At 46.8% G+C, this 27,087-nt stretch overlaps 1 long non-coding RNA gene across 1 annotated transcript in view; it reads left to right on the top strand.

Annotated features, from left to right (window-relative positions):
• Window positions 1-1,737: 1,737 nt before the first annotated feature.
• The window catches only part of LOC135825329 (uncharacterized), a 91,762-nt gene continuing 66,412 nt past the window's right edge, over window positions 1,738-27,087 (top strand). The window contains exons 1-2 of the long non-coding RNA XR_010555059.1: window positions 1,738-1,825; window positions 1,917-2,028. This is a non-coding gene — a long non-coding RNA (uncharacterized LOC135825329). The remainder of the gene's footprint in view (window positions 1,826-1,916; window positions 2,029-27,087) is intronic.

The raw sequence follows: 27,087 nt of genomic DNA, 5'->3' as shown, positions 1-27,087 counted from the left end.
TCGTTCTCTTTATGTTATTTTGACCTATTTGAGGCTATTTCATAGATGTTGGTTGCCTCGTTGCTTTCTCTCCCCTCTCCTCTCATCCAAGCCATTCTGCATAAGCGAAGCTGTGGACGCAGCATACTGCTGCTTCACTTCAACGCGGAAATGCATATACTAATAATAACCCGTTTGTCTCTTTCCCTCAAACTAGTGAAGATTTTATGACCTGGGGCTCCCCGCGTGCTAGAGTGTACGTGAAGTGTGTGGGAACAGTGAGGGCTGCGTCCCACCCGCATATGTGGATTCACAGGAAGTGTGAGCTACGAAGTCTGAAGAAAATGTTCAACAGTCTCTGCTGGGATGACGACTACACCATAGCGCAGTGGTTAGAGCATCGCTAGCTACAAGCAAGGGTCCCTGGTTCGAGTCTAGGTGGTGACAGTCAATTTTTTCTTCAGATTTTTCCCGTTTGTCTCTTTCCCTCAAACTAGTGAAGATTTTATGACTTGGGGCTCCCCGCGTGCTAGAGTGTACGTGAAGTGGGTGGGTACAGTGAGGGCTGCGTCCCACCAGCCTGTGTGGATTCACAGGAAGTGTGAGCTACGAAGTCTGAAGAAAATGTTGAACAGTCTCTGCTGGGATGACGACTACACCATAGCTCAGTGGTTAGAGCATCGCTGGCTACAAGCGAGGGTCCCTGGTTCGAGTCCTGGTGGTGACAGTCAATTTTTTCTTCAGACTTTTCCCGTTTGTCGTTTTCCCTCAAACTAGTGAAGATTTTATGACTTGGGGCTCCCCGCGTGCTAGAGTGTACGTGAAGTGTGTGGGTACAGTGAGGGCTGCGTCCCACCCGCCTGTGTGGATTCACAAGAGGTGTGAGCTACGAAGTCTGAAGAAAATGTTGAACAGTCTCTGCTGGGATGACGACTACACCATAGCTCAGTGGTTAGAGCATCGCTAGCTACAAGCGAGGGTCCCTGGTTCGAGTCCTGGTGGTGACAGTCAATTTTTTCTTCAGATTTTTCCCGTTTGTCTCTTTCCCTCAAACTAGTGAAAATAATAATAATAATAATTTCAGGCCAAAAACGAAGCTAGGTTTAAATAAAATAAACACCTCTGTCTTGTGTTTTTGGGAATATAAACACTGTCTAAAAAAACCTCGGCCACGCCTCGGTTTTTATAGCCGGGTTTATATTCCCATAAACACTACGACATCGGTGTTTATTCTATACATATTCACCACTTATGTAGACGGCCAATTATATGTGGGTTATTATGGAGTGAGGTATAAAGGGGGGGGGGGTCCAGTATAGTCAAAACTGAATAGCTGATACATGTACATGGACACGCATCTGGTTACCAGTTGTACAGTTACGAAATTCAGGGGTCCCGTGGAACCCCTCCTGGATCCGCCACTGCGACGATGGAAATTTTTCTCACCAACACCTTGGACTATGCTAGTATAGAACGTGGTGTTATTATACACGCATCTGGTTACCAGTTGTACATTTACAACATTTAGGGGATTCCGTGGAACCCCTGGAACCCCTGCTGGATCCGCCACTGCTTAGGCTTGTGTTAGTAAGTCAGCAAAGGATATCTACGTGCAGCAGCCAACTGAGCTTCTACGGAGTACCATAGACTGATATCACGGCACTCCTCGTGCGTGTGTTTTGCATATGCCTGCAGAGAGTCAAAGCAGAAAGCGAGCAAATAGTAATTTATTTGTTTCATTGAGGGCTTTGCTCCCAGAAGCAGCGCTCATTTTCGCAAGGCAAGCGAACCTTATCGTGATCCTTGTGCTACACCCGATTGATCTTGGAATATACACCAACAGCTGGTATGTGGAAACATTTGGTTAGTTTTGTTTGGTGAATGGTGATTGATTCAAGGTAACTCGATGGTTCCTATCCTTCTGTTGTCTCCGATAGGGTTTTGTTGGCCGGATTTGAATTTACCATTGTTATTGGGAACATTTCCCAGTGCTGGTTTTCAACAGTGTTGCAACCAGTAGAGACGAGCACTATGGTGCTTCAGTTTAAGGTAAGTGACGCTGTAATGTAGGTGTGACTCAACAATGTTTCTAAGTTAGCAGGGTTACGTCCACTATGCTCCCTATCAAATGCGGGTAGTGGTGGAGGGGCCGTGCTACTCAGGCCAGCTTGATATTGTTGGCGTCTGCACACACAAAGTACGCCAGGATCAGGATTCCTTGAAAGGAAAAGAAACGACATCAACAAAACCAAAAAGTACCACAGGCCAAGTTTTCCGAATTTCATTCCCCTTACACCTCTACTGCAGAGCGAGACCGTTTCACTTACCTTCTACGTTATCTACTCTTTCTAGACACTGCCGTGATGTCCTTTCTTTTCCTTTCAAAGGACCGTTAAAATACTGAATGAAACGTAGGCAATGAAAACATACAAGTACAAGTACATGTATATCGGATGGGGGAAGTGTGGTTCACCATAAAGTTATTTGGTAACTCATAGCCAGGCACAAGGAAAACATGGATGCAGCAAATGGGATTTTCGGTCATTGACTACTTGATGGTCGGTCTGATCTGCGGCTTGATCCTGGAGAGTTTTTGACACTCGTGTGGATGCGAAAACTCTGCCTGGCTGAGTCTCATGGAAAATCTTCATTATACACGAGAGGTTCGAAGTTCAGGGCTCTAAGTTTTTTTTTTGCCTTCGTGACCTAGGCAAAAGGAGCAGAGGAATGTTTTAAAATTTTCGTTTCTCCTATAACCTGGGATTCGAACCCGCACTATCGCCCTGCGTGTATCCCCCGATACACTTCGCATACAAACTAATTCCTCCCAGTTGCTTCACGTTATGATCTTGCATTTGAAAGCCCTACTTGAATATTGTGGCTTTGATGGTATGGTACGTTACGGGACAGATACGGGATAGAGCCAGGCATGACACAAACAAACAAACAAATACCAAATTAAAGCTGTGTGGACCCTGGGGGGGGGGGGTCATGCCCCACAGGTGGGTTCCCTTCCATCCGCCACAATGACGTGCGTGACATCACCGCAACTTTGTTGAAGAAGGTGGCGTACAATGTGGCAGTGGAGTCTCACCTCCACCCAGTAACCGGAGAGCAATTTCGCATTCGCTCCGCCAATGTTCAGGAATAGGTCCGCCTGGATATAGCTTCCAGTGTCCTTTGGGGTGGCCGATTTAAGCGCACGTTTATTGATGTCAGGGTGTTTAACCCGTGTGCGACCTCAAATCGAGCCACTCCACTGGCCTCCACCTACACTCGGCAGGAGAAGGAGAAGCGCTGGGATTATGAGCAAAGTGTGCGTGATATCGAACATGCATCGGCTGTTCCAGCAGTCTTTGCCACAACGGGTTGGATGAGTCGGCATTGCAATGCACTCTGCAAGAGGATTACCTTCCTGCTTGCTGATAAAACCAGCGAGCCTTACAGCACCGTCATGGCATGGGTCCACTGTAGACTCAGCTTTGCCCTCCTCCGTGCTAGTGTGATGTGCCTCCGTGGATCCCGCACTCTGCGCGCCCCTGTTGGCTCAAACTCCCCTGCTTCGCTTGTTGCAGCTGAGGCAGTGGTCATTTTGCATTTGCTTTTGGTATTATTATCAGGCTGTTTTCGGTTTGTTATGATTTCTCGGTTTTCCATATTAGACTGTATTCGCGTTCCAAACTGTAAAAAAGAAAAGAAAAAAGTGTGGATCCTGGCTAGCGCCCGACGTTACTGAAGTAACGTCCTCTGCATAGCTACGGGAATAAAACTCACGTTCCGTGTCTTGTTCTCCTGTGTCGCGTTTTTGGGTCTCCAGCAAACACTCCTCCTGCTTAGCTCAAAATGGATGTGATTTTCTTTCCAGTCTGTGACGACTCTCACTGCAGGGCCTTTACTAGAGTCACTCTTGCATTACGCAAGCTTCCACAGATAAATGTAGCGTGTACGAATGTGAAGGTTACACCATACATTAGTCAGATATGATTAATTTGAAGCTGTTCATTTTTTTCCGGTGCATCAGGTCCCTTGGCAGTCTCCTCACCTCACAAATCTTCATGACCCGAATTGATGCTTCCCCCACTACCTCCCAGACCAGAGGCAAAACATTCAGTAGTATCTTTCTCACCCTATTCATGTCCCGGCCAGGCCTCTACAGTCTCTCATTTCTTGGTGCTGACCGCTCTTCGTGCATTACCAGCGATCATACGATCTCAGCCTTCCTTGCCTGCTTTTCGCGCTAGCTGCTCACAATTTTTCCTTGGGCACTCTGTAAGAAGGCTATAGGCCTGTTGCCAGGCTGTTGGGTATACCCAAATAAAATACTACTACTACTAGTACTTCCACTTAAACGGCAAGGTGAAGATAACTCAGAAGTTGCGACGAACTCTGCCATTTGAAAATAAATTGAAATTCGTCACCTATCCGCACTGCGCTCTTGGTTCACATTCACCAAACCATAACGAGGTATTCCGTTCTTGGATAGATGTGTGGTGATTAATTACGCGGAGATGAAGTTTGAAAATGTTACTCGTATCTCTGGAGAGGAACCCTCCCTAACTTCGTGATATCCTATTTGTACTTTCGAGCAAAAATTGATAAAAAGGTTTTATGAATGGATTGTTACTTAATCTGCGGACAGAACTGTTTCGTCCTTTGTGGACTCATCGGTGCAGCACAGAGGAAATGAGCCCGAACCTGGTGACAATGAAAAAAAATAGTTTCCAAGCCAGATTTAAACCAAGCAGGAACGTAACTTGTCAGAGTGCTCAAACTGACACGTCAGGAAAGCAAACAGCAAAGGTACTACCCCACACAAGAATGCTTAACTGCTACTAGCAGGAGCGTAATAAACGAATGGGTTGTTTTCTTCTCGTGAACTTTCGATGAAAAACGAGAGAGCTTGGAAGCTCAGGGGCCTACGCTATGCTTTTTTGCCTTGATGATCTAGACAAAAAAAGCATAGGGATGTTATAAATTCTTATAAGTTTCTATTTTTTGTTTTAGACATAACCTGGGATTCGAACTAGGCCTTGACGGATTATGCTAATATTTTCGTGAAATTATGCTTTTCGCATTGCTCAAAAAATTGCAGAATTATGCTATTTTTATGCTAAAAGTAATCATATTATGCCGCATTATGCTCACATATGCTGCTAATGTACAATGATGGTTCTGTGCAAAAGAACAGGAGAATTTTTTTGAAGAGGGCGTTTTAGTGTAGTAGCAAAAGTTCAACGGCGTCCACGCACCGTCCGACCTACATGTACATGTACATGCAGCTAAGACCGTCACTGATTGTAATGGACTGGACATGTTATCAAGGGAGTCGTAAAACTACGACTTTCTGGTGGATCTACTTGTACTTGTACTTGTAGAACATGTACAACTGTAGGGAATTTGATGGGAACAGGCGGATTTGTCCAATTATGCGATTCGTATGCAATTTGCCTCGAATTATGCAACTATTCTATTTTGGTAGGAATTATGCAAAATATTATGCTGGGATAATCCGTCAAGGCCTAATTCGAACCAGCACTATCACCCTGCATTCATCCCCGATACACTTCGCATACTTACTGGCCACAGTATTCGTCATACTGGTATTAGTTTAGTCCCACAACCTGCGATCCCACCGTTAGGCGCTGCATCTGCCGCTAGGGTTTATCGGGTGTTAGCGGCCGTCGTGAGTTCCCTTCGGGAACGGATACGATAATTTACTTTTTTCTTTTTTTTTTACAACCTGCGATAAAATGATCAGCTGTAGCACCTACTCCACTTTTATGTTATTATTATTATTAGACACAATCTCATAGCACGTGAGAAGCATAGCTAATGCAGGGACAGAATCCCCTGAGACAAGGGCGTTGAGCCAGCCACAGCAATAGTAAGCTAGGAAAACAAAGCAAATATGAATTAAAGCAGAAAATGAATGGAAAATTACAAAGAAAAACGATTAACGGAAGTGAGCACTATCAAAATTCGTGCATCACCCAGGTATTCGAGAATGTTCTTCGATGATAATTATTGCGTCTAGTTCAGTTGTGATAGTAGATCTTTAAACTGACCAATAGAAGAACAAGTTTTCAGACCGTATGGTAATGATAACCAATGAGAGTAGCCGGAAAACAAAGGGGACTTTAGATACTGGGCTGACTTAACAAGAGGCAGGGTGAGCGCGTTACGGGTTGAGCTTGTCGAAAACCAATTGTACTTCATCATGTGTGAAGGGGTTTTATGAAGAAATATCTTATGAACCAGTGTACAGAGATGGTGCTTATGACGAACGGAGAGAGGAGAAGTGTGTGCAAGTCGATAAAGGGCATCCGAAGGAAAACATCGATCCTTGTTGTAAAGAATTTTAAGTATAAATCTATGGTGGACTTCTAATTGGCTCAGAGTTGTGTCAGAAAGGCCACACCAAGCGGTATCGCAATAGTCGAATATAGGGAGAATATAGCACTGATAAAATAATAGTTTACACTGGATGGGCAAATGAGTGCAATGTGGTTGTAGTACCCCTAAGGCTGAACTGGCTCGATTGCATACACAGTTGACATGTGCAGCCCAAGAGAGTTTGCAGTCAAACATCACACCTAGATGTTTGTGCTGAGTAACAACACGGATAGGCATAGTCGAGTCAGGGAAGAATAATGGTTGATCAGTAGGGGATGAAGAAGTATACATGGCTTCTGTCTTGCCTAAATTGGGCTGGGGTTTCCACGTTTGCATCCACATGACAGTGCTGTTGATGCGATGCTGCATGGTAAGGAGTAATTGTGCAGGGGAGGAATCAGAACAGATAAGGCCAGGGTCATCCGCATACAAACTAACATCGGGGACAATTGAAGGTAGGTCATTAACGTAAAGCAAGAATAACAAAGGACCCAGAATGGAACCTTGGGGCACTCCAGACGTTACAGGGAGGGGATCAGACAAGAAATAGAACAAGCGAACACACACAGCCTGAGAACGAGCAGACAGATACGAGGATATCCAACGCAAGGCAGCATCCTCCACCCGGAAGGTGACCTTCAACTTGGCAAGTAAGCCACGATGCCAAACGGTGTCGAATGCCTTAGCCAAGTCGAAAAACACCATTCCCACGTGCTCCCCACAGTTCCTCTTTGTCGCTATGTCTTGGACAAGTCGAGTCACCTGGTATTGAGTTGAGTCACCACGGCAGAATCCCGACTGAGCTGGTGAGAGAGCCGGAGCGATGTGCAGGTAGAGGGAATCGAATACAATACGCTCACATGTTTATGTATCTATGTCATTCGGATCTTCCCAAGTTGTACAATGTACTGTTGATATACCGAATTCAAATAAATCAATACCATACCAATACCATACTAATTCTTCCAGGTTGCTTCACGTTATGATCTTGTATTTGAATGCCCTATTTGAATATGCATTGTGGCCAGCCGTCTTTGAATGTACCGAACGGTACGGGATAGGTACTGGACAGGTAAGGGCGAGGGTAATACGACACCGTCTACCGCCTTGATTTATATTCATTTATTTATTTATTATTTCACCGTTCAATGGCAAAAGCCAATGCAAAGGAGGGGGCGTCAGCCAGCCATGGCAAGAGAAGAAAAAATGAAGGAAAGAAGATGATAAACGGAAGAAAATAATGCATCGGCGGGGTGAAATGTATCACTATGTTGACCATGGTGGAAAGCGGCGATGTAAGCTAGCAAAAGAGGCGAGCGAGCCTACAACGTGGCATGTTAACATGGTCTATGAACTGTCTAATATTGGATATTGTCTTCATTTCCATGGGCAGCTTGAGCCAATACGAGTATTCAGAGAAGATAGGAGATTTGGTAAACATAGTTGACAAAGCTTTGGGAATTACTATGCCATTGCGAGTGTCCCGTGCGAAAGTAAACCAATTATACTTGGTGAGATGTTCAGGGACAATGTTCAGATTAATACGATGGACCAGAACGCATGAATGTCTCTGCGACAGTATAGAGATGGGGCTGGTGGAGGCCAAACTATATAGTTCAGTAGAGGGGAAAAGAGAGGGTTAACGAAAAATAATTTTCAACACTAGTTTATGATATATTTCTAGTGTCTGTACAGCAGATTTACTAAGCAGGGAATGCCAAGCAGTGGCGCCGTACAGAAAGATAGGAAGGAGGTAGCATTTATAAAAGAGACGAATATATTCAGGGGAAAAGTGGGAGCAGTGAGACATCAGGCAACCTACAGATTTGCTAACTTTGTTGCATACAAAATCTACGTGAGAATTCCAGGACACTTGCGAGTCAAATACAACACCCAAATGCCTGTGCGTATCAACAATATTAATGCTAATAGTCGAATCAAGTCCGGGAAGGGTAAATGTCGGAGGGTGGTCTAGTTGAGTGAGAAAGACTATTTCTGTTTTCAAGATATTGGGTTTCAGACGCCATGACAACATCCATTTATGAACAACATTGATTCCATTCTGAAGCTTCGTACACAGGTTTGCAATGTCAGCGTCAAACTGAATGAGGGCTGTGTCATCAGCAAATAGCGACAAACCATCTATACAGTCAGGTAGATCGTTTATATACAACAAGAATAGTAGAGGCCCAAGTATAGATCCCTGGGGGACTCCCAAATTCACAGGCAGTGGGTCTGAGAGTACCCCATCGACTGACACTGATTGCGTTCTATCTGTTAGGTAGTCCGTAATCCATGCCAGAGACGCACCGGAAACATTGTACATCGCAGATAATTTAGCTAGGAGTCCACGGAACCATACCGTGTCAAACGCCTTTGCTAGGTCGAAAAAACAAATACCAACATGTTGGTGGTCATGACGAAGGGCCGAAATGTCCTGCACAAGGCGTGTCAGCTGCATGGTGGTTGAGTCTCCTCGTCGAAAACCAGATTGGACTGGGGCAAGGGCCGGCGACACATGAGCATAAAGCTTATCAAAGACTAATCGCTCACATAGTTTCGATACACAGGACAACAAGGAGATAGGACGGTAATTGTTGGCTTATGACTTGGAGCCTTTGCTCTTGTAAACCGGAACAACTTTCGCGAGTTTCCATGCTGCTGGAAATTTACCCGTTGAAAAGGACACATTAAAAACACGGCAGAAGGGGTACGATATCGACGGGGCAAGTTTCTTCAGGACATTCATAATGGTGTCCAAGCCAGGACTGCGGCGAGACTTTAGTCGGCCTTTCTAAAATCCGCAGTTGTGGTGATGATCTGAACAAATGTTTCTTGAAGTTGGCTGTGGGCACGAAGAGCTGGAAGTGATAACGACGGATCATCCGGCACAGCAACGGAGGCGCTCTGCTGGTTGAGGACTGTAGCCTTGTCGAAACTGCCAGAAACTGGATGACCGCCTTCATCAATGAGGTGAGGAAGGCCACGATCCTGCTGACGATTCCGCTGAGAACGAACAAACTGGTACATGTTAAGGTTTCCTGACGGCATGCTGGCCTGTATAGATGCCACATAGTCACGGTGAAGAGATCGAGATAAGTTTCGTACTCTGTTACGCTGAACTTTGAAGGCAGACTGGTTAGCTGGGGTTGGGAACTTCCTATATCGGCTGTAGAGTTCGTACTTTAACTTAATGGCAAGTACTAAATCTCGATTAACCCACGGAGGATATTTCCTAGATACAGCTCGCTGGGTGGAGGAAGAGATTTTCCGATAAGGCGACAGGTAGTGGGAAAATGCATCATTCAAGGAAGAGGAGAATCTGGCTAATGCGTCGCCGACATCTGGTGTGTCCATGAGATCATACCAGTTGAGCGAGGAAAGATACATATTTACTGCTACCCAGACAGAAGGTGGCACTTGCGCAAAATTGTATGGAGTGGCTGGGGAACTACGGGCAGGATAGCATGGTACTTCCTTTGCAGGCGTTCGGGTTACAGTTCTGTAGAAAAGGGTGGTAACTACCTGTGAATGGTCAGACGCACCAGGCGGGGCAGCATCGTCGACAGAGAATACTGATTGAGGACGATTGGTAGCGAGCAATTCTAGGCACGACAGGGTTCCGTTAGGTGAGGTGTGAGTGGGAAAATCTACCAGCTGGGAGAGACCGAAGCTGGAGAATATATTTTGAAGTATGCGAAAGTTCCTTTCCAGCGCGTGATGTAGCGTCACCACTCCACCAGTCAGAGTTGTGAGCATTGTAGTCACCAGAGAGGAATATATCAACGGATGAGAGGTCTACAGCCCGTAGGGTATCCGTCATCATGTCACAAAATGAGGTAAGTTCAGGCAAGGATTGCGAAGGAGGGCGATATTGACAGCCAATGAGTATAGGATTAGCACCCAGGTCTGCAGGAAGTCCAAGCTCAACCGATATGTTTTCGCATTGGGGAGAGTCAAGGTCTGAGCGCTGGGCTGCATGCGAAAATGTCCCATCTCGTACAAGGATGGCAACACCACCATAACCTCGGACCTGGGCCCTTTGGTTCGCTGGTATTGGCCTATCTCGGCGGAAGCATGTATAACCGGGTACACTGAGCATATGTATCGGGCAGAGCCAGGTTTCTGTCAGACATAGGATAGTCGGTGTGTTGGATCGACACAATGCATGGAGTTCAGAGATTATGTTCGACACGGAGCGACAATTAATCGTAACAATAGTGATATTATGTTGAGTCTTAGGAAAATATGGGAAGGCCTGGGCGCTCAGCGGTGCCGAAGCCATCATTCTGACGACGTGGAGGTTTTACCTGGTTTGTTCGCATTTGAATCTGCAAACCGCCACTTTCTTACGGTGTGCTGGATAGTTGCAGGCCAGAATCCGTCACCCAGTACCTTTTCCGTAGCTGAGGCTGGGAATGTCACTCTGGCGTAAGCTCTTCCGAAGGTGCGGGATTCCAAGATGGTGCAGTTGAGCACATCCACTGCACGCTCTTGGCACCAATCCTTGATGGAGTCGGCACTGCAGCCCATGTGGACGTTTTCTACATAGAATATCGCTTTGTCCACCTTTTCGACACCTGTCAGGACTACAGGGTTTTTTTCGACCGTGGGCATAGGCTTGACGTACCGAGATGTGACCCGACGTCATACAACATCTACCCAAGAGCTCTGTCCATCTGATTTGTTGCGGGAACTGCTGTCCGTAGTGACGTGACCGTTGCTAGCAGGTCTAGGTGCTGTACGAGTAGTGTCTCTGGACTGGGAAGCGGCGCGTGGTTGCGAGTGCATACCGGTAGTACGATCATTTGAACATGAGCGTGCATGCTGCGATGTGGAGGTGTGCTGTGATTGCGGTGCAGTGGTGGTGGATGTGTCAGTTTCATACAAAGAGGGCTCTACGGTAACTTCGTTAGCACTTGTTCGACGGTTGTGGGTGTCATTGGCAGTTTGAGAAAGTGCGCCTGTAGTGAAGTTCCTCAGCTCTAGTACTTCCAATTTTAGGCTGGAAACCTCATCCCGAAGTGAAGAAACAATGGCATTATCATGCTTCGCTTGCTCAAGTTGCTCTCTTAGCTCTATCACTACACATACAAGCTCGTTTAGAGACTTCAGACTACTACTAGTGTAGTATCCCTGCCCGACCAATACGGAAGTAGTACGGAACTAATACGGAGCTTTGCCTGATGTATAGTAAGTGTATCTCCGTATGTAAGCGTACGGCGTCTGCTGCATAAAAGCAGCTGCGCATTTCTGTTTTGAGGAAGATGAGAGATTTTGATAATAACGAGCTATTCAACCTCCAGGTGTGCACCGGAGAGAAAGTCAGTTATTTTGCCGTTTCTTCTTTCACTAATAATTATATCTCAGGTGTGTACCTGAAAGAAGTAGAATAAAAGTAATTCTTGTTGATTTCACCGCGCCTACCACTCGGCTACCCATTACATTGGTGGCAGCGGTGTGTTTAAAAAATAAATAAAACAACGTGATTCGACCCCAGACCCCCATGGCTCAACCCGCTGCAGCTCCCTGCGACGAATCAAGATGAGAATCATGTTTCTTGCCTTCCTGGGCTTGGCCATGCTTATTAGCCTGCAGCACAGTCAGGGTGCTAACGTGGATCACCATTCTTTCCGCACGGCACACACTGGAGACTCCGATGGCGATTCCAAGCGACCCGCTACCTACATGTATACTACCGGTGGTGATGGCGAAGCTGATGAGGACGACAACAGGCAGGCTTCTGCCCAAGACGAGGAGTGTATTCCCCAAGACCAGCAGCGTTTGATTTTCGCTGGCACGCAGTCGAAAGCAGGAGCTCACTTGGTACTTCGCCTCCGTGGTGGGAAGCAGATTTTCGTCAACACTCTTCCTGGCTAGACCATCACTCTTTACGTCGCGCAAAGCGATGCTATCGACAATGTGAAGACCACGATTCAAGACGAGGAGGGAGGTCATTTGCCTGACGCCGAGCTAGCCGCTCTGAGTGACCGGCTCAACCAAAATGAAGATAAAACCTGGCTTGCCCTCCGCCGTAGCTCCAGCCGCTAACGCTAACGCTGATTCTAGGTATGGCATTTTCTTTCCTCTCTTCCTTCAGTCTCCCTGTTCTTTTCAGTCTTCCTTTCTGCGAGTGTGTGAATCCAGTTTAGTTTGGTAGGCGTCTGATCATGGTGAGCCACGGCTTACCCAGCTAACGTGGGACAATGTGTGTGACAACGCCCCTTATAGGTACAGTGTATTCAGTTCGGTTTTTGACCTGCGATGTTCCTGGCGGGTTGTGCCAGCGTTGTGCAGCAAGAGTGCTGTGGTTTTTCAGGTCCTATTTGGAGGAAAGTTCTTTCCCCTTTTGACCCCGTGAGATCGTGTGAACCTGGTGTGCTTCTACTTTATGATTTGTTATCAGTTCATTTCTTCTGTCTACTCTAAACGTTATCATTTCCGATATAATTTGCCATCTTTCGGTTGACGCTGTGTTCATAACTCTTCACCAATTTTTGGAAAATCACGAGGGCGTGATTATCTGTAGGAAGGGAGGGTGTAGTATCCCTGCCCGACCAATACGGAAGTAATACGGAAGCAATACTGAGTTTTGCCTGATGTATAGTTAGTGTATCTCCGTATGTAAGCGTACGGCGTCTGCTGCATAAAAGCAGCTGCGCATTTCTGTTTTGAGGAAGATGAGAGATTTTGATAATAACGAGCTATTCAACCTCCAGGTGTGCACCGGAGAGAAAGTCAGTTATTTTGCCGTTTCTTCTTTCACCAATAATTATATCTCAGGTGTGTACCTGAAAGAAGTAGAATAAAAGTAATTCTTGTTGATTGCACCGCGCCTACCACTCGGCTACCCATTACACTAGTACTGACCTCATTGCCCTTGATCGGGGTTACACACACACCAGCTTGTCTTAGGGAAACCACAAGATCAACTCGGCTCTTTGACTCAGCTCCGTCAATAGGATGTTGTTTGGCAAGATGCCGCAGCTCTTCGAAAGTCAGCAAGGCGAGGTCGATGTCCATATTCAATGCCATATTCCTAGTGTGTCCAGATCAAGTTCTCTGCCACAGGTACCTAAAGTAAGCGGAGCTTAAAAACTTGCATGCGCACCTTACCCATGTAATCAAGAAATATAACAGACCTGCGATTTGCAGATGACATTGATCTTGATGACGGCAAAAAAAGAAAAAAGGATGTTATACATTTTTCAATTCTCCTTTTTTTAGGCATTACCTGGGATTCGAACCCGCACTATCGCCTCACATGCATTCCCCCATACACTTCGCATTCATACTCATTCTTCAAAGTTGCTTCACGTTATGATCTTGCGTTTGAAAGCCCTATTTGAATATTGCGGCCAGCTGTATGTGGCCAGCTGTGTTTGATGGTACGGTACGGTACGGGACAGATACGGGATAGCGCCAGGCGTGACACAAACACACAGCCTTGAAACCTTGAACTGCCACCTAAAGGTGATGCAGTGCCTCAAAGAGGCAAGGAGGGCAGAGTTACTTCTTGCATTTGTGTTGAGCCAGGTACTGAAGACGTGTAAACTTCCGAGAGCAGGTTGGGCATGGGATGGTGCGGCGCTCGGAGCCAGAGCTGCATGTTCTGCGGTTGCAGTTGCAGTTGTGCCGGCGGTGCCCAGCTTTGCTCCGGAAACAGCGGTCATAGGTGTGGCCGAGGTAATGACATTGGCTGCAATCAGGTGGGCGAGGTGCAACAATCTCTGGAACTGGAGCGTCACCAAGACTGGGAGAGCAGCTGTGCACAGCAAATCCACCTCGGCTAGCAAACCAACGATGGCACGTTTCGCACAACAGAGCACCGGCCTGTTCATGGGTTGGCTTCAGTCGCTCTTCCCTGCATTTGTGCCGCCGAAGTCCGCTTTCACTGGCGAAGAGACGCTCACAGATCGCACAACACACTGACTTGGCTGTCGTTTCAAGGCGTAAGCGCCGTGCATCCGAGATGGACTGGATCCACTCGCCACGTTCAGCTGCGAGGTCGTACCAACCGGTGTATAGACCGAACGCCTTGAGGTCATCGCGTACCACCTCACGCCATCGATGCCTGGGGCCATGAGCAGGGCGTGGAGTATGGAGCCACAAGAACAACACTGCTTTTGGAAGCCGGTGGTCGTCCATCCTGGCAATGTGGCCAAGCCACTGCAGCCGTCGATGGGCAACCATGTCAGCAACTGGCTCTGTAGCGCACATTCTATGCAGCGAGGCAGATGACAGGTGGTCCTCCCACTTTTTGGAACGCGACATGCCGAGAATGACACGAACAGAGCGGTTGTGGAATTGTTCAAGGCGACGTATGTCGGCACGCAACATTGTCCAGTTCTCAGCCCCGTACAACAGCACTGACAACACACAGCATGTGTACGTGTGTTGTTTCGTCTTAGATGTTAGTGAAGTGTTCCGAAAAACTGACGAGTAGAGGCTGCCAAAGGCCTTAGATGCAGCAGCTATGCGGTTGGACACATCGGTGTGGCATCGTCTGTCTGGTGTTACCACTGAGCCGAGATATGTGAACTGGCTGACATGCTGGATGGCTTTGCCTTGTACGCTTAGCGGGGTACGGTCACTGTCGTTGATCTGATGCCCAACAGCCATGAACACTGTTTTTGCCATGTTGAGAGACAGCCCGAATGCTCCACTGACCGGCCATACCGCACCCGGCCCAATTTCGCACTGCTGCTGTTCCACACAGCATGAACCCTTGAGGTCAGACGGATCACTATCGCCATATTTTCATTATATGCCTGCCTGTTGGCCTGCCTGCCCGTCTCTCTCCCTGTTCTCTGACAACTTGCTTGTTAATTCGTGCGGTTGTTTTCAGACGTAAAGCCCTGCTGTAGAGGTCTCAGCCCTCATTTGTTAGTCTCTCTCTCTCTGTCTCTCTCTCGCTCTCGGATCTCTCTCTCTCTCTCTCTCTCTGTTTTTGGTGGACAAAAATATCTCTGGCGTTGATTGCTTTCTTGCTTCGACTTCTGCCGGGCCTTTGTTCTCGTACTCCTCTTTATGCACAAGTGTTGTGCAGACCCTCCCTTAATACAGTCTGTCTCATTTTGTCCTGAGATGTTTTGATGCATAGTGATTATGACGCTCATCATTCGCTCCCTTGTCACTGGACAGTTCTGTCCGTTTGGTTTTAGCGAATTCAAATAAAGAAAACAACAACAACAACCTCCGCAAATATCTCAAGCATACGCTGAGCATCCGAGTGGCTGGGTGCAAACAAGGCTGCATCATCAGCTAACCCACCATCTGTGATGACCATAATATTATCATTACCACGCTTAGATCTCTTGATAAGCGGACCATCGGCACAGGTACGGAGTGGAAAACCAGACACTCCACGCTCTTGGACGCGTGCGCACCAACGTTCCACCACTGCACCAGCAAACAAGTTGAAAATGACTGGTGCCATTGTACACCCTTGGCGCAATCCGTTGCACACTGGGAAGCCTTCAGTGGGGAAACCATTATGGATGATCGTGGGAACACACAAACACACAAACAAACACCAAATTAAAGCTGTGTGGACCCTGGCTAGCGCCAGACGTTACTGAAGTAACGTCTTCTGCATAGCTACGGGAATTAAAACAGTCTCCTTTTAATATTCGACGTGGAGACAACAATTTTTAATATTGCAATCAGGAGGACGAGCTTAAGTGATATTTGAACTACGTTATTAAACAATGTTAAGTTCTGGAGACGGTGCGAAAAACGATCTAAAAGGTAAGGAGAAAAAGCGATGGAAAAAAGATGATTCGAACATGTTTTCGTCCAACACTTTTCAGGAATCACCGTTGTACTAAAGAAAAAATAAGAACAAAGGAAATAATGAAGATGAAGACACCACTGCAGCTGTACTTATGGTTGATAAATATGGTGGTAAAGACACACCTGGCAATATGGCGGTAAACACACGCCTGCCCACACACGCTCTCTAGGCTGCAAAGTTCTGGCACAGAGCTCTCCTTCTCACCACCACCCCCATCAGTTCGTGCCTGGCGCCTGGTCGATGCATGGCTGGCGGTATCCGGCATAGCAGGCTGGTACATCAAGTAGCGCACGGCACATAGATGATGACACAGCAACGACATAGCTCGATTGCGACGTACGTTTCGTCCCCGCTGGACTCATCAGGCAATCTTCTTCAATGTTCTTCTTGGAGCTATGTCGTTGCTGTGTCATCATCTATGTGCCATGCGCTACTTGATGTACCAGCCTGCTATGCAGGATACCGCCAGCCATGCATCGACCAGGCGCCAGGCGCGAACTGATGGTGGTGGTGGTGAGAAGGAGAGCTCTGTGCCAGAACTTTGCAGCCTAGAGAGCGTGTGTGGGCAGGCGTGTATTAACCGCCATATTGCCAGGTGTGTCTTTACCACCATATTTAGCAATAAAGGAAATAATAAAGCAATCATGTTAAAGTAGCAAGGCACAGTGACAGCACTAAAATATCAAAGTGTGATACTTCTCATAAAAGTGTGCACAAAACAAGGGTATGAGAATTATATGCGTTGCATGTGTGTATCACCAACAAAAGAAAACGAGAATGAATAATAAAAGCAAATATTGTGAAAAGAAGAAGGACAGAATGTTACGAGTTATGACAAACTGTCCACCAACGCAACCAGATATTATACAGTCTTTTCACAATGATTTAACCCTTTATTGGCTGGCCTATACATTGATCGAACACCGATGTTCGATGGGGTAGGCATTTTGAAATTATCGTAACTTGGTCCAATCTCGGTCTTTCGTAGAGATCGAAATATGTAGGTCGAAGAGAAAACTCTCAGCTGTCGCCTCAAACAATTTTCAAAGCGATACAAAGAGCGGTTCTTGAGTTATAGCACTCGTAATGTTGGTCCCGGGAAATTTGCGCTCAGAGCGCGATGCGTGGGTCAACGGCCGGGATTTTCCCTGCTTACGTCACCTGTTGACAAGACTACGCCGATTCAACTTCAAAAGTAGGTTCCCGGGAGTCTCACGAAAAATTTTGAGTTTGATACAAGCAACAGGAGTGAAATGGTGGATAGAGATAGATCTGGAGCGTGGGCCCAGCGTTGGTGGGCCTTCCCTGGCTTGCAGCGCTGGGCCAGTGCATCCCGTGGAGTCGAGTGTACGCTCATTGCGCTCCTCTCGCCAAGGCCTTTCCAGGATGCCCAAGATCGTGGAATTTGTCCAATGCAAACTAAAGTTACGTCCAATTTAGGTACAGGTTTGGCGATTGCGTGGGCTTGTTTGTATTTTAATCGGCCAATAAAGGGTTAATTGGCTTCCCATCCGAGTTAAAATAGCAAATATAAACGTCATAAAGTTTTAAGGAAGAGGACATATGAATAGGAGTTAAGAGAGCATGTCTGAGAATACCAAAGTATGTGTGCAAGTGGATCTCTCCGATTTCGCTCAAAATTTGCAGGTAGGTTCCCTTTGGGGTGTGGATCGATTGTGCAAAGCCCTTGAAAAAGGTTCTGAAGGGAACCTTTAAATTTGCATACCCCTCAGAAATGGCCGAAATATCACATTATTTATGGGTCTAGAAACGAGTCACGCCACAGCGTATACGAACAAGCTACGAACAAAACTTCATCAAGCCAACATTGCCTCACCTTAGACGAGTTCTTTGAGCAGTACCGCTTAGCCACGCCAGGATCCCAGAAGACGAGGTCCATCACCCCCTGACGCCACAAATGATCGTCTTGAAAATAGCCAATTTACAAGCGCTGGCAAAACAGCCAGCTACGTCCTCAATTGGCCTGAACTATACACCGGCAGATAGTAGAACACCTTTTCTAGCGCTGAGGAAATGTCCCCCTATTCCTTTTGGAGGTTTCTTGAAATAAACCTTTTCGAATTTTTCCACTCGACCATGCTGAAATACGGCCAAAGTCATACCTGCGCAGGAAAGCTCGCCCCTCCGCGACGTCTCCTCAGCAATTTCTACTCTAACACTACTCCCAAGGCCGCAGAAAAAAGTGTATTGTCAGTTTTGACAAGGAAAAGCAGCGGTGATCACTTGTCACTCCAACGGACAAGCTTCTCCTTGCGCCACCAATAATTTTTTGTGCGACTGTTGATGCAAAAGTGACTGAAGTCCTGAGCGCAGTTTTTGAATTTTATTGCAAGATGCACGATGAGATCGCGTGCTGTGACGTAGGATGACGCTTCCTGGATCACGACACGCGGCCATTGATCGCAAACGTGACTGGAACGCTACTCGGAACAGACCGTGATGGCAGAGGTAAGATGAGCTGTATTTCCTGCTTGATCTACTGAAAACCCTCACAAACTGTCGATGTCTAAGGTGTGTTGCAATGGCAGCAAGCCGTTGAAATATGCCCCCGTATAGCATGGATAGTTATTCATCTTTCACACTTACCTCCTGCAATCCGAATATAGTCCAACGGTAAAAGTCCATTGTTTTCATGTCGATGCTCGACAAAGCTGCTAGCTCGGTAGCTTTGTGTTGACTGGCACGCGAGCAGCACTGGCTGCACGAACTTGTCGCGTGAACTGCATGAGAGATTTCTTACGTCATAAAGAATGTGATTTCATCATCATTTCACTGGTCTTCGACATACATGGTCAGGGAAAGTCCCGGCTCGCAGGCCTACAACACGGTCAGCGTGCTCAGTCCGTGCGCCAAATTCAAAAAAGTCGTCTAGAAGTTGCACTTTTGATTGCAACCGCGGGAAATTTGAGGGGTCTGAAAAAGAAAATTCTCAATATGACTCAAAATTGACAAACAAGACGACGACCAGCGCTCGAGCATAGTAATTTTTCGCCATTCCTTCGTGCAGGATACCTATTCTAATTGATAAACACTACCCTCATGTTTCGTTCCATGCGCAACGGACGAAGCGAAGTGTCTTTTTTCGTCCACGAAAGAAAGGTAAGACAATTGTCGTCTTATTTAGTTGGGCATTGTGGGCCAAGGGTATTTTTTCTTTTTCTTTACAACTGTCCCCAGGTACTGAGACGGGGCTGATATCCTAGGAGTTCTGTTGGTGCAAAATGCCAGGTTACTGACTTATGGCGAGGTTTGTCCACCCAAAAATATGGGAAATTTCTTGGATAGCATACACACATAATACAGTGAATGGTATTGCAGTGGGCATCCAAAACGGTTGAACCAAACAAATATAGTATGATACCTAGAGGCTAGGCACACAAAAATCACTCAGGAATTGAACGCAAGTCTCGGGGCCTTGGTGCGTCATTACACCCAAACATTGAATGTTTGCCGGCGCACGGCTTTTGCTTCACCACATCATACAAGTTTACGCACTCACTCAATTCGAAAGACTGGAACCAGACCAAACCGAATGTGACAACTAAGAGCGAGTTGTGCATTTGTTGGAACAACGTTCGGGCATTGCGAGAAGGATATCAGCAGGGTCCAACAATGGCAGCAACAGCACCAGGGGATGATGGAGTACCAAGGAGCTTGTATCATGCACATTACAGTGAGCAACAAGAGAAACCGTACTGTGGTACGTGAAATCAGAGCCTGGGCAGGGTGATCGAGACTGTGCTACAACGCCTCAATTGGGCGAGAGAAAACAAACAGACCAGCAAGCACAGATCATGAACTGGTACACAACATTGACAGAGCACAAACCGCACAGCAAAGTTGCAGGGCCGCTATGATAGTCCAGCGTTTTGTTGCCAATGAATTGATTGAGAAGGGAGCAGTATTCCTTGTAACATTGCATGGAGTATACGAGAACGCAGAGTCAGAACCAGGCGTAGCAAGGCAAGACGGCTACTGTACAGGGGACCGGCTTGACGATCACTTGCATACTCGCAATTTGGTACCACCAGGAAACTAGGCATCACGTCATACCGAAGTGGCTTCGACACGCTGCATTGCATTCATAGCTGTACGGTGAACCTGTTACACGAGCTTCTGTGAAACAGACAGCATGCCAATGACCTGCAAGAACCAAGAAACGCGGCCGGCAAAACAAACGCTACATAACTGCCCAACATAAACTTGTACATGCTGATGAGAAGCAAGAATGTGCTTGATGTTGGAAGTATTATGCTCGCATATTCAAAAACATGCATGGAAAAACATCAATGACATTGTTCACGAATACAACAGATACATCATACAGGGAGAGTAAGTAATCCTTCCTCCGTTGTGTATACGCGCACGCGCACGCGTGGTAGATAAATCCGTTTGGCATGACTTTCGATCGAGGTTGCGTTTACCATAGAGATAGGTGAACTCGAAGCCAACACCTCTCATTTTCCCTCTACTGCCCCTTTCGGGCCGATGCGATCCTTGTGCCAAGTTGTGGTAGTGGCTCAACAGAACAGGTCAGGTGTGTGTGTGCGCGCATGTGTGTGTGTGTGTGTGTGTGTGTGTGTGTGTGTGTGTGTGTGTGTGCGTGTGTGTATGTGTAAGTATGGTTTCTGAACTATTCTCACAATCGTATAAGTTAAATGCTAGTGATAAATACAGGTACTTCGAAGTACTGTCTTTTTGATCTGTTAACACAAGATGGCTTTGTAGCTTCAGTCGTCCCGAATATTCATTTTTACTTCGCGATTGCCGCATAATTGACACGCAACTGTACTTGTGCAAGTCTCCAAGCGCTACGTAATTGGCCGACATTTACTTGTCCACGGTGATGAGAAGCACCGCTCTTAATTTTTAAATCATGAACGGATTACATACGCAGGTACATCCACACAATGTGCACTATCCTGAAGTCGTGCGCAAATATTCAAAATCATTCACCGAACACAGAGAGGCGCACATACCGTAAAGTACCGCGAGAGCGCCCCACCTTGATTTTGCCGCGATAGATTTTACCAAGAGTACATAACCCCCCAAGAGTGTGCAACTCCCACATACCCTGCTGTCCCGACAGAATTTCAAGTTGACGTCATTATTTATGACGCAATGCTCCTTGCACCAGTGATTTACAACATGTGTACGGGTGTCAACGCATCACACGTTTTTCTTTGCAATAATTTGTACAGGATCGATCGGCTTCGGTCAACCACAGGTTCCGGATTCGTCTGATAATCCGTGTACAGAGCGCATTGCATCATCCAAATGACGTCAACTTGAAATTCTGTCGGGACAGCACCCATAGTGGAGTTGCACACTCTGGGGGGTTATGTACTCTTGATTTTACAGCCAGGGAAAGGAAAATCGTATGGCAGAGTGCAATGAAGTTCGTACGGCGTGAGCAACTTAGTGTACTAAGGTCACACTAAGCAGATTTTTGTGTGAAGCTCGTGTCCGCTCCAAGGTACGGATTGTCTGCAGAATGTGCAATATGTGTACAAAGTTCGTGTCGTATATCCTACAGACAGGACACCAACTCCACAATACGACCCCGAAAGGACGAGATGGAGGGGCGCTCTGGCGGTACTTTATGGTACATGTAAATACGAAGGAACCACACGCGCAGCAAGGAGATTGGTCATTACTTTACTTAGGCCAAAACAAATAATGACCTTGTTTCCGGTCGCCCGGCAGGGCCACGTTTTCCCAAATTCTGAAACTTTTTTTGGTCCCAAATGTATACAAACGGTGGCAATGCCATGTGTGCAAATGCACTCAACGAGTCATAACTCAGTGAAATCTCAACCGAATTCCACAATCGAAACACCTACAAGGTAGCAGAGATTCTCAGCTGTTGGCTCGAAAACCTCCGGGGTCGATACGAGCTAGAATAACGGAGCTGGAAGGACTCGAACTGTTTGCTTGATTTATCAGGATGTACGAAAACAGTAATACACCACATGCTGTACAAGAACAGTGAGTCAGTCAACTTTGACATTGATCCTTGCCATGATATATGTACAATGTATATGTGTAGGTGCTCTTGTCCATCAATACCACAACGATTGAGGAACCAAAAAAAGTATCCAAAAAAAGTTTCATTCCGGCCGACCGAGTCTCCTTTTTGAGGAGTTGCCGACCGGAAACAAGCCTATTTTTTGTTTTGGCCTTATGAGTTGATGGATAGAAGTTTCCTTTCAGCTGACCATTACCACTCATGAAAGCAATTAGTCAGGGAGCCGACCTCCAAAAAAGTGGCGCTCCAGGTCGGGCGAGATGGAGTACAAGATCTCTTCAGCAATGGGTTATGGGTCTATCAGAGAAAGGCTTTCGAGTTCTTGGCCATCCCAAAGCTGTGCACGGACATCGCGAGGACGCATTTTGTTCGACGAGCAAATTCACAATTGTGAAGCATTTATGCGCAAATGTTTTTCGTTCTCAGCCGACTTCTCGGTTTGAGAAGTAGGTGCGCACGCTCAAAATTCTAAATCAGTGACTATGCGCCTGTCCAGAAGATGACGACGCTGCAAGCTTACTTTCTCAAAGCGTGACATACATTTTCATTACGATTTTGGCTTTGAAAGTGAGAATAGTATTGCCATCGTCAGGTCCACTAGTCACGAAGCATGGCGCTTCTGGACAAAAGCGCAACATAGAGTGTGTACCAGCAATAGTGCACAATAATACTCGTGCCTACTCCGGCAATTCTGCAACGCGTGCAAGCAAAGTTTCAAAAGTATATTTCCAGGTCTGACTGAGGTCGAGTCGAGCGAAGATTCCGGCAGAGTAGGCGAGATGTTGCTTGCTGACAAGTCGGCCTCCGCGTCCCTGAGTCCCGACTGCCAGTGCCACAGCCGTATGCACCAGTGACCAGTCACCGGACGTGCAAGATCATCATCACCCATGTCTGTACTCTGCCTGGCCTATTTATCTGCTGGTGATGTCAACTCCGTTGCAGTTTGCCAGCTTGTTTGTTCAGGTACTCGTTCTTCACTGGTTCAGGTGAGCCTAGCTGCTTTTGCACAAAACACTTTGTGGATCCTGTGAGAGATCATGTAACCAAAACGAGAGGTTGTTTGAAACAAAGGTTGAATGACAATCACTGCCAGTTCCACATGCACTTCTGACAGGAACTACGACAGACGTCTACGTGGCAGCACCAAAGGAGAGCATGGGATAGGCAACATAACAAGATAGAACATACATGCGCGCACGTGCATGTGTGCGAGCTTGTGTACACGCGCGCACGCCCACACACGCTTGCAAGCGTGTACACGCGCGCACGCCCACACATGCTTGCAAGCGTGTACTCACATGTGTGCATGAGTGCACACACACACACACACACACACACACACACACATGTGACTCTCTGTTCGCACACACACACACACACATACATGTGTGCGAACATGCGCGCATTTATCACACACGCGCGCACATACACACAGGTGGATGCGCACATGCCAATGCTCACACACACACACACACACGCATACACGTGTACATGTGCACACACACACGCGTGCGCGCTTGCACGCACATACACACAGGTGGATGCGCACATGCAAATGCTCACACACACACACACGCATACACATGTACATGTGCACGACACACGCGCACGCGCGCACACACACAGGTGGATGCGCACATGCAAATGCTCACACACACGTGCATACACGTGTACATGTGCACGACACACGCGCGCGCGCACACACACACACGTGGATGCGCACATGCAGATGCTCACACGCACACATACATATAAACACACACACTCCAGTGTCTGCTCTAGGATTGTAGGACAGCCGGGTACACTTGTACCTGGCGCAACCATTTCAACCGGGTCGGAGCTGGGTACACATGTACCTGGCGCTGTCTCACCAGCCGAGTCACATGCTTTAACTGGTTGGTTGGTTTATTTTAATTCGGACAATAAACGGGAACTAGGCCCAATGATATAAAGGAGGATGGATAAGCCGAATTTCGAAAAGAGAGGACAGGAATTAGAAAATTACGAAAGAAGAAGAAGTATCTGACACATACAAGCCATGTAGTCAGTCCTTTCAAAGTTCGAAAGTGTAAAGTACCAACCGGGTCACAGGTGACCCGGTACTATATTTTCAACCGGGTCCAAGCGCCGCCCAACCGGGTGGATTACCCGGCTCACCCGGCGCTGGAGCAGACACTGACTCATGCACGCGCGCGTCATTATCTACGAATCTCAGAAACATTCAACAAGCGGCCAGAAGTTAATCATCACCAGTGAACTTGCTGTGTTTGTGGTACCAACAACATGCTGTGCAAGAACGTCACCATCATCGGCTGCTCTGAGGTAGCATTCCAGAATGGCCATTTACAAAGCCGCTGTCTAGTGCCCTACTATCATCTCGGAGCAGCAGTCGGAACCCAGGAGATAACTGCTCGGCATAGCTGCAAACATAGCAAAGGTTACAGCACTGGATGCTTCTAGTGCAACGGGTCACCCCAACCCTGTACTATACTTGCTGGTGCATGTCCGAATGTGACATAGCAATCATTAGCGCCCCATGGACCGTCACTAACGCTTCCGCCCAGGGCCTTATTGCGGGCTTTTACGGTACTCGCCGATGCATGTCCGAATGTGGCAACCCGCTCAGCAGCACTACACATGTGAGGAACAAGTGGACGTCGTTGGCAGCACAGAGCAGAGGATCGCAAACCGGATGAAGAATGGGTGCTGTTCTCCATGATGAAGGGATCAAAAACCGTTCAACACAGATATTGCGCTACATCGTCTTGCCTGGATGTATGCGGTGGTGCCGATGCATATCGCGTCCATGACACTGTTTACATATCTGCATTCAGCCTTTGTTCACATAAATATGATGCACCGTAGCTAGCTGTAGTTTTAAAATGATGTTACCTCCACATTTACTGATTGCGTTTGCGGAAATTCCTACTTGTAAAATATACTACGTCTACTACTACTCAATTTACCACACAAAGGACTGAATGAAGTAGGGAAATAATCATCCCATGATCTTCTACAATGTGAATGCTTCCACGTACGCGCATGTCATTGTGCAGCATCCGAAACTTCAACAAAACAATGATTCAAAGAGACGTTATTCAAGATAAGTCATGCATTTCTACGTTCACTGGTATAATCAAAGATTCCGTTCAAGGCAGCTGCCATGGTGTGTACCTTACCACCTTTAACACACGTTGTCAGTCCGCTCATTGACTAGCATGAAATCGTTTGTAGCAGGAGTACTCTTGTTTGTAGTGAGGATCAATCTACAAAACACTATTGGTAAAAACAATCCAGAGTCACCTCGATGGAGACGGACAGTTCCTACGAGACCTGCCTGTCGACATCAGGGTCAAGTGGCAAGTCATTTAGCCGTTACGCACGACAATCTCAGGAACACCAGTCATGTCCTCCTCCGACGAACCAGCTACTGTATGTTACTTCAGAACTCAGAACGACACAATTATACAAACAGAATGAAAAATGCTTCATCGACGGTGTGACTTTGCGTTTCGCTTCGTGTTTCTTTGTGTTTCTCTTGAAAATCTAGCAAAATTGAGTCATTCGCATGAAAATGTCTGGTTACGTCAGCGAAACCCGCTGATTTTCCCCATTTTTCAAGCGCTGAATGGCGCAACTACTGTGAAATCACGGCAACGAAATAGTGTTCGACGAGCGAACAAACCTCCTTGCACCGGCATTGGGGCACAGCTTCGGGACGGCCAAGTTCTCAAATCGTCCTCTAGAGACCCTTACCTACCTCTGTGCGAAGTTTCAAGTCCTCCCTCTGAAGTGGCATACCCCGAAAATAACAAGCATCCTACAGATTTCAGCTCCCGGACTAAATAGTGAGTGCTGTTGTTCTGATTCACAGGTATATATTCGGCCCTAAGCGCAATGTGTTTTCGAAGCTAGGCACAAGATTTGCATGAAGAAACCATGCAAAGATGTGGCCTAAGGCCCTACAAACATGACCTAGGTAAAGGGATGCCATTATTTGCATTTGCAGTACTTTGGCATAGGATAATTTGTGGATGATTGTGTTGATCAATTTCACATAATTTCACGACAGGTCATAGTTTATTTAGTGGGGTGTTGTGGGCCAAGGATCTACGACCATGTTTTTTGCATTTCGAACAAGTAGACACTTTCAACAATTCATACAAAAAACGCCTTCAGTGCAAAACATACCGTTCGGACACACCAGGCAGTCCTTTCCAGCCTTGATTTTCAAGTGCAGCCGTATCAACGATGATCTTCGTATGAACTGCGGCTTGGAACACTTTGAATACGAACCACACCTTCAAACTAACTAGACCACCGCATAGCTAGTGTATTCACGGAGCCAAAGAAGTCTCCTTCTGCCCCCACAGGGTCTTGGTTAGTTCTCTAGAAGGGACGAGAGCCATACCTAAATTCAATAAATTCTCCAATTCTAAAACCCTCAAAGGAAGGCGTCTTGGTGACTTCGTTTCCCGCGGTTGCAAATAAAATCAGCCCTTGAGTACCCCTTGAGTACCCCTTGGCGCACGGACTGTGTTCTTGAGCGCAGTAACAACACAAGTGTGACCACTTCCAAACCAACGGGCGTTCAAGGTGAGTAACAAGCGCACTTGACGAAGGTGACTCTGAGTCTGAAATCTCAAGAGCCATGATCCACGCGACTTGGCATTCTTGCGTCACAAGGCACGTGATTTCACCGTGCCTCGTGTAGTAAAATTCAAGAATTGCGCTCATGCCTTCAGTCACTTTTGCATCAACAATCGCACAAAAATTATTGCTGGCGCAAGGAGAAGCTTGTCGTTTGGAGTGACAAGTCATCACCGCTGCTTTTCCTTGTCAGAGCCGACAATACACTTTGTTCTGCGGC

This window comes from Sycon ciliatum, chromosome 9 (genome assembly GCF_964019385.1).
Source record: "Sycon ciliatum chromosome 9, ocSycCili1.1, whole genome shotgun sequence".
NCBI lineage: Eukaryota > Metazoa > Porifera > Calcarea > Leucosolenida > Sycettidae > Sycon > Sycon ciliatum.
The sequence above is the reverse complement of the archived record's forward strand: the minus strand, read 5'-3'. Positions and strand labels throughout refer to the sequence as shown.